An 8,447-nucleotide genomic window follows, 5' to 3' on the forward strand; every position below is an offset into this window, starting at 1 on the left:
GAACAAGCCTAATCCCTGCTTCACGTGACAGCCCTGCAGACACTTGGAGACACCTGTCGTATCCCCTCAAGTGTTCTCTTCTCCCTGCTTAATACTCTTAGTTCCTCTATGCCCAAAGGGCTATAAAAGACTGCCTGCCCTTTGATCCAGCCATACCATTGCTGGGTTTGTACCCCAAACAGATCATAGATAAACAGACTTGTACGAAAATATTTATAGCTGCGCTTTTTGTAGTGGCAAAAAACTGGAAAATGAGGGGATGTCCTTCAATTGGGGAATGGCTGAACAAATTGTGGTATATGTGGGTGATGGAATACTATTGTGCTAAAAGGAATAATAAACTGGAGGAATTCCATGCAAATTGGAGAGACCTCCAGGAAGTGATGCAGAGCAAAAGGAGAGAGCCAGAAGAACATTGTACACAGAGACTGATATACTATGGTAAAATCAAATGTAATGGGCTCCTGTACCAGCAGCACTGCAATGACACAAGACAGCTCTGAGGGATTTATGGTAAAGATGCTACCCACATTCAGAGGAAGGACTGCAGGAGAGGAAACATATAAGATAAACAATTGCTTGAATGCATGAACTGAGGCGGACATGAACGGGAAATAGACCCTGAACAAGGACACTTGTTACAACCAGTGGAAATGTGCGTTGGTCATGGGTAGGGGGAGAGCAGGGGGGGGGTGTGAAGGGGAAAGTAGGGGCATAAAGTATGTAAACAGATTAAAAACGAATATTAATAAATGTCTAATAAAAAATACTCTTAGTTCCTTTACTATTTGGAATATATAGAAAGTTTAGGTAAGACAATCCCTGCCTTTATCAATCAGTCTTCAAACATTTATTGATCATTCACTGTATAGAAAATAGTTCTACTCAGTGATATTAAAAAGTTTATCTTAACACAGTCCTTCCCCTCATAGTCTACCAGGGAGATAAGATACAAACATATATTTATGGTCCATAATATTATATTAGTTGCACATAGATGAAATAAAGGCGCACAATGAAGAGCTATGTAAAGTCTGAGCGTGAGCATTATTATTATTATTATTATTATTTTTAAGACCCTTAACTTTTGTGTATTGGCTCCTCGGCAGAAGAGTGGTAAAGGTAGGCAATGGGGGTCAAGTGACTTGCCCAGGTCACACAGCCGGGAAGTGTCTGAGGCGAGATTTGAACCTAGGACCTCCCTTCTCTAGGCCTGACTCTCAATCCACTGAGCTACCCAGCTGCCCCCTGTGAGCATTATTATTGACCAAGGGGACAGGGAAGATTTCAATGGAGAAGCATTTGACTTTGTCTTTACGAAATGGACAAGAATTCAACAGGCATAAAGGGGGAGGGAGGACATTCCAAGCATAGAGAACAGCGTATGAATAAAGGCATGGAGGTAGAAGAGTGTGGGGTGTGTTAGGGAACAGAGAAGAGTCCAAATTAGCCAGGCAGTAGAGGCTGGAAATAAAGCTGGAAAGTTAGACTGGTGCCAAATTGTGAAGGATACCCTAATGCCAGGCAGAGGAGTTTGAATTTTACTCGTTAGGCAATAGGGAATCACTGGAGATATTTGAGTATAGGCTTGACATGACTATATCTGTGCGTAAGAAAGCTTATTCTAGCAACAGAATGCTTGATGGATTGGAGCAAGGAGGGAGTAAAGGCAGGAAAGCCAGCGAGCAGCCAACTGTAATAGTCTAGGCAGGCAGTATTGAAAGCCTGTTCTAGGGAGATAGAAATGGGAATCGAGAGTAGGGGATGGATACTGGAGCTAGTGAAGAGGAGAAACAGACAGCATTGGGTCATTGATTATATATAAAAAATATACAAATGGTTTTATAGAGCGGAGTTCAGTTCAAATCCAGCTTCAGGCATTTATGAGTTTTGTGACCTTGGGCAAAATACTTAACCTTTATCTGCCTCAGTTTCTTCATATGTGAAAAGGGCATAAAAATAACTCCTGTGTGGATCAAATGAGATATTTGTAAAGCACTTATGCTTGGCGTATAGTAGGCATTTAATCAATGTTTGTTTCCTTCTTTCCAAGAGAAATAGTAGAAAGAAAAGAGGCAGAGAGAGGGCCATGAACAGACCTTTGAGGTATGCACATTCAGGGATTAGATAGAGAATGAAGAGCCATCAAAGAAGTAGGAGGAAAGTATGATATCCCCGAAGTCCGAGAATGAGAGAGTATATGATATATGAAGTAGTCAACAGTCTCAAAGGCCCAAGAAAAGCCGTAGAGCAGGGGTCTGCAAAATATGGCTCTCGAGCCACATCTGGCTCTTTTGAGGGCCAGATATGGCTCTTTCTGCAGGAGCCATAAAGTCGATTTTTTTTCAGGTGCTGTTACAGGATCGTGCACTGTGAGCACTGAACAGCTCTCAAGAAATTACATTTTAAAAAATGTGGCGTTCGTGGCTCTCATGGCCAAAAAGGTTGCCGACCCCTGCCCTAGAGAATAGGAATTAAAAAAAAAACTCATTAGAAAATGAAACTGATTGCTGGATGATTGTAATAAATTAATTTGGCTCTGAGGAGGAGATAAGAAAATGCATCTTTTTCCATTTTTTTGCAGAGGTTAGGGAGTGTGTGTGTAATAGTAACATACTATAAGACATCATTGATGTATAGACTAGTTTTTTTCATCTGATCTGCTTTTTTCCCTTTCTCAATAGGTATGAAAGGGAGATGGGAGTGATATATTGGGAAAGTAAGGTGATATAAAAACAAAGGATATTGTAGAACATGTCCAAGAGCTACTCTGCATCCCCCATACACTGGCAATGGCAGGCTGGGACCCCAGAACAAGGCTACTACTTCTCTTAGGATTCTAGGAGTAACCCTGAGAGTTTGGGGGTATATTTTTCAGTCATAGCTCAGAAGCTCCAAAACAGTCCAGCAATTATCAGTCAACTAAACTTAGTTGTTGTCAAAGTAGTATTTAATAAGGTGATATATCCTAAGGACAGTTGGTATACTGTCTTCCCAAGATTCTGGGACATCCAGAAATTGATGCAGAGTGAAAGGAGCAGAACCAGGAGAACCATAATATACACAGAGATAGTGATGCAATAGATAAATGTGCTGAGGCTGATCTTCCTGAGTTCAAATCTGGCCTCAGACATTTACTAGTGCTGTGACCTTGGGCAACTCACTTAACTCTGTCCCAGTTCTTCATCTATAAAAAGAACTAGAGAAGGAAATGGCAAACTATTCCAGTATGTTTGCTGAGAAAACTCCAAATGGAATCAGAAAGAGTCAGACAAGATCCAATAACAGCAACAACAAAAGTTGGAATGCCTAGGATTAATTGAGTCAACAGAGATGTTTGGGTCTTATTCACACCTCTGATGGATTGATCCAATCAGTATGTTCTCTTTTATAATGAAAACACTGCAGCTAAGTGGAATGAGCTAGTTGACTTATTTATTCAATTAACCCTAGCCTTACAATATTTACAATTTTTTTTTAATTTTTAAACCCTTAACTTCTGTGTATTGACTTATAGGTGGAAGAGTGGTAAGGGTAGGCAATGGGGGTCAAGTGACTTGCCCAGGGTCACACAGCTGGGAAGTGTCTGAGGCCGGATTTGAACCTAGGACCTCCCGTCTCTAGGCCTGGCTCTCAATCCACTGAGTTACCCAGCTGCCCCTTTACAATTTTTTAAAGAAAAAAAATCCATGGTCACTAATGGGCAATTAGAAGATCATTGACGAACATTATGAGAACAATTTCGGTTTGAGTGGTAGCATGTAGGTTCAAGGGGTTGAGTAGGAATTGAGGAAGTGAAAGCATTGAGTATAGACATCATTTTCCAAAAGTTTAACAGCAAAAGGTCACATGATGGCTTTTCTTATAAGATTGATAAGACCTAAGTGTGTTTATAAGCAAACAAGAGTGATATGGTGGGGAGGGAGAAATTACAGATACAAGAGGGAGAGGAGAAGACTGCTGGAGCCAGGTCCTGGAGAAGGTGAGAGGGAATAGAAAGATAGACAGAGGTAGAAAGATTAAAAAAAATGTTTGAATGAAGATCTGGATTAGTTGTCCTTGTTGTTCTTCTGTGACCAAACAGAAGAAGAAAGCGTGTGATGAGAAATTCTGAAAAATGAAGGAGAGATGCTAAGGGTTCACTCCAAATAGCCTCAGTCTTCTTCAAAAAGTAGAAGACTAGATTATAGTTTCTGAGTATGGAGGTTAAAAAATGAGAGTGATTTCAAGGAAGATTTGGATTCTGATTGTGGGGAATCAGACAGAAAACTAATAATAGAAGAGTTAAAGGATTGTTAGGCAGCAGGGAGGTCCCAGATGATGTTATATTTATAGAGAACATAAAATTTTTGTTTTTAATTTTTTATTTTAATAAGAAATTTCCACATAAGTTTTCCAAAGCCATATGATCCATATTGCCTCTCTCCCTTCTTCCCTCTCCCCTCCCAGAGTTGACAAGCAATTCAGTCTGGGTGGTACATGTATTATCACACGAAATATATTTCCATATTATTCCTTTTTGTGAGTAATCTTAGAGACCCCAAACCCCAAAACATATGCCTGAATAAACAAGTGATGTTTTCATCTACATTTCTACTTTAACAGTTCTTTCTCTGAAGGTGGAGAGTATTTTTTCGTTGTAAGAATTGTTCTGGATCATTGTATTGCTGTAGAACATAAATTGCAGAGGCTAAAATCACTGCGTTTGTGATTTTTCTCTTGCTATGTCCCACAGCCCTGGAGAAGGATTGAAGAGACCAGTTGTTGTGGGTTAACCAAGTATGAAGGTTCGTGGGTTGGATATGATATGACAGGATTCTAAAGAAGTAGCTAGTGTATACCTGGGGATACCTCCCAACTTTCATAATAGAATCTGGATAAGGTTAACCAAATTTAAAGCTCTTTCTGGGTCCACATTACTCAAAAGCACAGCTTATGAGCCCTCACCAGTTTTTTTAAACCTTTATTAGTTATCTAGAGGACACAGCTAAGCCAAATAAAGCTTTTTAATGAAATTATTGTGTTATTATTCAGTTGTGTCTGATTCTTTGTATTCCCATTTGAGGTTTTCTTGGCAAAGATACTGGAATGGCTTGCCTTTTCCTTCTCCAGCTCAGTTTACAGTTGAGGAACTGAGGCAAACAGGGTTAAGTGACTTGCCCAGGATCATATAGCTAGCAAGTGTATGAGGTTGAATTTAAAATCAGGTCTTTCTTGACTCCAGGCTTCTAATTCTATCCACTGTGCCAACTAGCTGCCTCTTTAATGACATAGCATAGTAAGAAAAGAGTGATAAGATAAATGGATAAGGTTATTGATAAGACAATAAGAAAAGATGGATGAGAGAAATATTTCCCCCCAAATTTTGTGGCATAGTCTCCCATAGATACCCACACTATCACTGGATGTACAAGGACACATACAACAAGATACTCATGAAAGTAACACGTGGCCAGTATAGATATGTTATATATATATGTATATATACTACATTTATGTATGTAGTATACATTTATATGCATGAAGGAGCACATATGACAGGAATGCATGAGACCAGGAGCATTTCCTGCTATGGGCAATCTTTAAGTGATGGAATACACTATTTGACAATCTTTTCTGGGTCTACACTCTCTGCCAGCTTCCCTTCTTGACAGTGTTAAGGCAGACAAAGCAGAAGTAGCATGATGAAATCACTTGGAGCATGGGGTCCTGAAGGATTAAAAATGTGAGATGCTGCTCCGAGCATTCACTCTTATTACATACATTTTGTATGTGTGTTTTCTGTATTGCCACTCCTTTCATTGATGATCTGACTATCAACAGGGGAATATGCCTTCTGTTTATGGAAGAAAATGTTCTATTGCCATTCCCTTCACTAAACAATTTCATTCATTGCCTTTGCTTTGAACTAATTATTATGTCTTGGTTATTGAACTAATTATATAGTATTATATATTATTAATATATGTAATATTAATATATAATATAAATATTGAACTAATAATTATGTCTTATGGCTGAGTAGTAAAAGAAACATCAGGGGCCATCTAGGAAGCACAAAGGATAGAATATTAGGAGAACCTGGGTTCAAATCTGTCCTCAGATAATTCCTAGTTGTGCCACCCTGACCAAGTCACTTAACTCCAGTTACTCCAGCCCTTGATTCTTTTGTCTTAGAATTGATACTGAGACAGAAGGTAAGATTTTTTTTAAAGAACACTTCAATAAGGGCTTATGAGCTGTTTTGTTCTGGTTTTTTGTTTTGGGGTTTTTTTCTGAGTGGATTTAGACCCACGGATTACCTTGAATCTGGGTAGCTTTTCTGGGGTCCCCCACATGTGGGAGGAAGTTGCCCCCATATGAAAACCTCCCAAACAATTAGAGTTGTACCAAAATGGCCTTAGGAGATAGAGAACTCTCCTTCGCTAGAAATCTTTGAACTGTATTAATAAAAGTGTCCAGAATGAGGTAGGTGACAGCACCACTGTACCCTGTCCTGATAAGATCACATCTTGATTATTATGATAAGATCTGGGCATCTCATTTTAGGAAATACACTGACTAGCTGAAAAGGCCATATAATTGACTGCTTGACCTACTTATCTTGTTCTGAGTTGAACTAGGTGACCTCTATGATAATTTCCAACTAAGAACCTATTTAATTCTCTCTCTAAGGTTTTTTCTAAACCTATAATGAAATTACAGTGCCAATATTGGTTACTTTTAAAAACCAACAACTCAGGTTTGAATAAAGAAGTTCATATTGTTGGAAACACTGGTATGGCATTTTTGGAGGGAGGAGAGGAAGGAAGGAAACCAGACCCACGTTTTAAGAGGGAATTCTCAGCGAGGAAACTCCCTTCTCCAGCACAGATCTGCAACTGTTTTGCAACTTAGTCTTAGAGAGTGTTCTAGGAGTAATAAGAGTCTACTTCTTGCCTAGGATCACAGATCCTCTCTGGGAGGTCTTCTACCACCATTTCACCCTGGCTCTCTCCGTAGCTTGAGATAATAGTCATTTAACTGTGGATCCAACTGTTTCTTATTCAGGCGAGATCAGCCTGGTTATAACTCTACTGGTTATGATTCTCTCAGGGTAAGGGATCTTAGATCTAGGTCCCTGTGCTGAGGCAGCAGTTCCAGATGGCCTGAGCCCAGCTCTGGGCTCTTTGCCACCAGGAACCTGGGAATGCCACTTTCTCAATGGGAGTGAATTTCACTAATCATGGACAAATAATTTTCCAAAACCAGTCATTCTGAAATGTCAGATGGGAAGCTCCAGGAGAGCCTCCAGGAAAAAAAGAAAGGCAAACATTCTCAGAGAGAACAGAGAGTAAGGAGAATTCCCTCTCTTTGGCTGGATGCCGCTGGCTCACTCCATGACCTTGGCCAAATACCTTAACCTTTCTGGATTGCAGTTTCCTCTACTGTAAAAATGAATGTAGATTCCATGATAATACATGTATGACCCAGAAAAAATAAAAATTTTTATTTAAAAAAATGAATGTAGAATTCTCATGATTCTGCATAGTGGAAAGAATATTTGATATGGAGGCAGAACACTTGAGTGGGAATCCAAATTGCCATTATCTAGGTGACCTTGAACTTGTCACTAAACCTCTTGGGGCCTCGGTTTCCTCATTTGCCATATGAGAAAAACAACAAGTTTCCTACCTTTCAATGGGTTGTCATAGGTTTGAATGAAGGATATATGAAATGCATTATTGCTGTGATATTTAATATTGCTAGCTAGTATAACAGGTTAATAGTTAACAGAGTTTATATAATGATATCCCCCTAGTCCCATCTGTTACTAAGACCTGGCACCCAATAGGCATTTCTTACTGCTTCTTAAATGAATCTCTCTAATTAATCTTCACCCCACATACACACACAGTTACAATTCTTCCTGCTACTTTTAAATTCCTATTACCTCTTGGATGGTTGTAATATTAATTATATATATATATATATATAAAACTACTATCTATAATTATATATAATATAAATAACTACTAACTAAATATAACTCCTAACTCCTAACTGATCTCTCTACCTCCCTTCTTCAATTTATCTTTCACACTATACCCAGCCTATCTTGATATGCCAGCCAATCATATCACCCCACTGCTCAAAAATCTTCATTTGGGTTTCTATTCTTACCAAATAAATGTCCACAACCCTGGTTTAGCATTCAAGACCATCCACAATCTGGCCCAACCTACTTTTCCAGCCTTATCTCTAACTGCTTCCCCTGGTAATCTCTGTGCTGGCCAGGCAGAACTGTTCAGCATCCTCTGAACATAACCCAGGTTTCCTGCCTCAGCTACTAGGAACACTGTTCTCTATGCCTGCAATAACCCTTTTTGTCTCTGCCTGTTGACATACTTTTCCCTCCTTCAAAACTCAACTCAGGTATTACACTTTCCACCCTCCACCACACTCCA

Source organism: Gracilinanus agilis, chromosome 4 (genome assembly GCF_016433145.1).
Source record: "Gracilinanus agilis isolate LMUSP501 chromosome 4, AgileGrace, whole genome shotgun sequence".
Lineage (NCBI taxonomy): Eukaryota > Metazoa > Chordata > Mammalia > Didelphimorphia > Didelphidae > Gracilinanus > Gracilinanus agilis.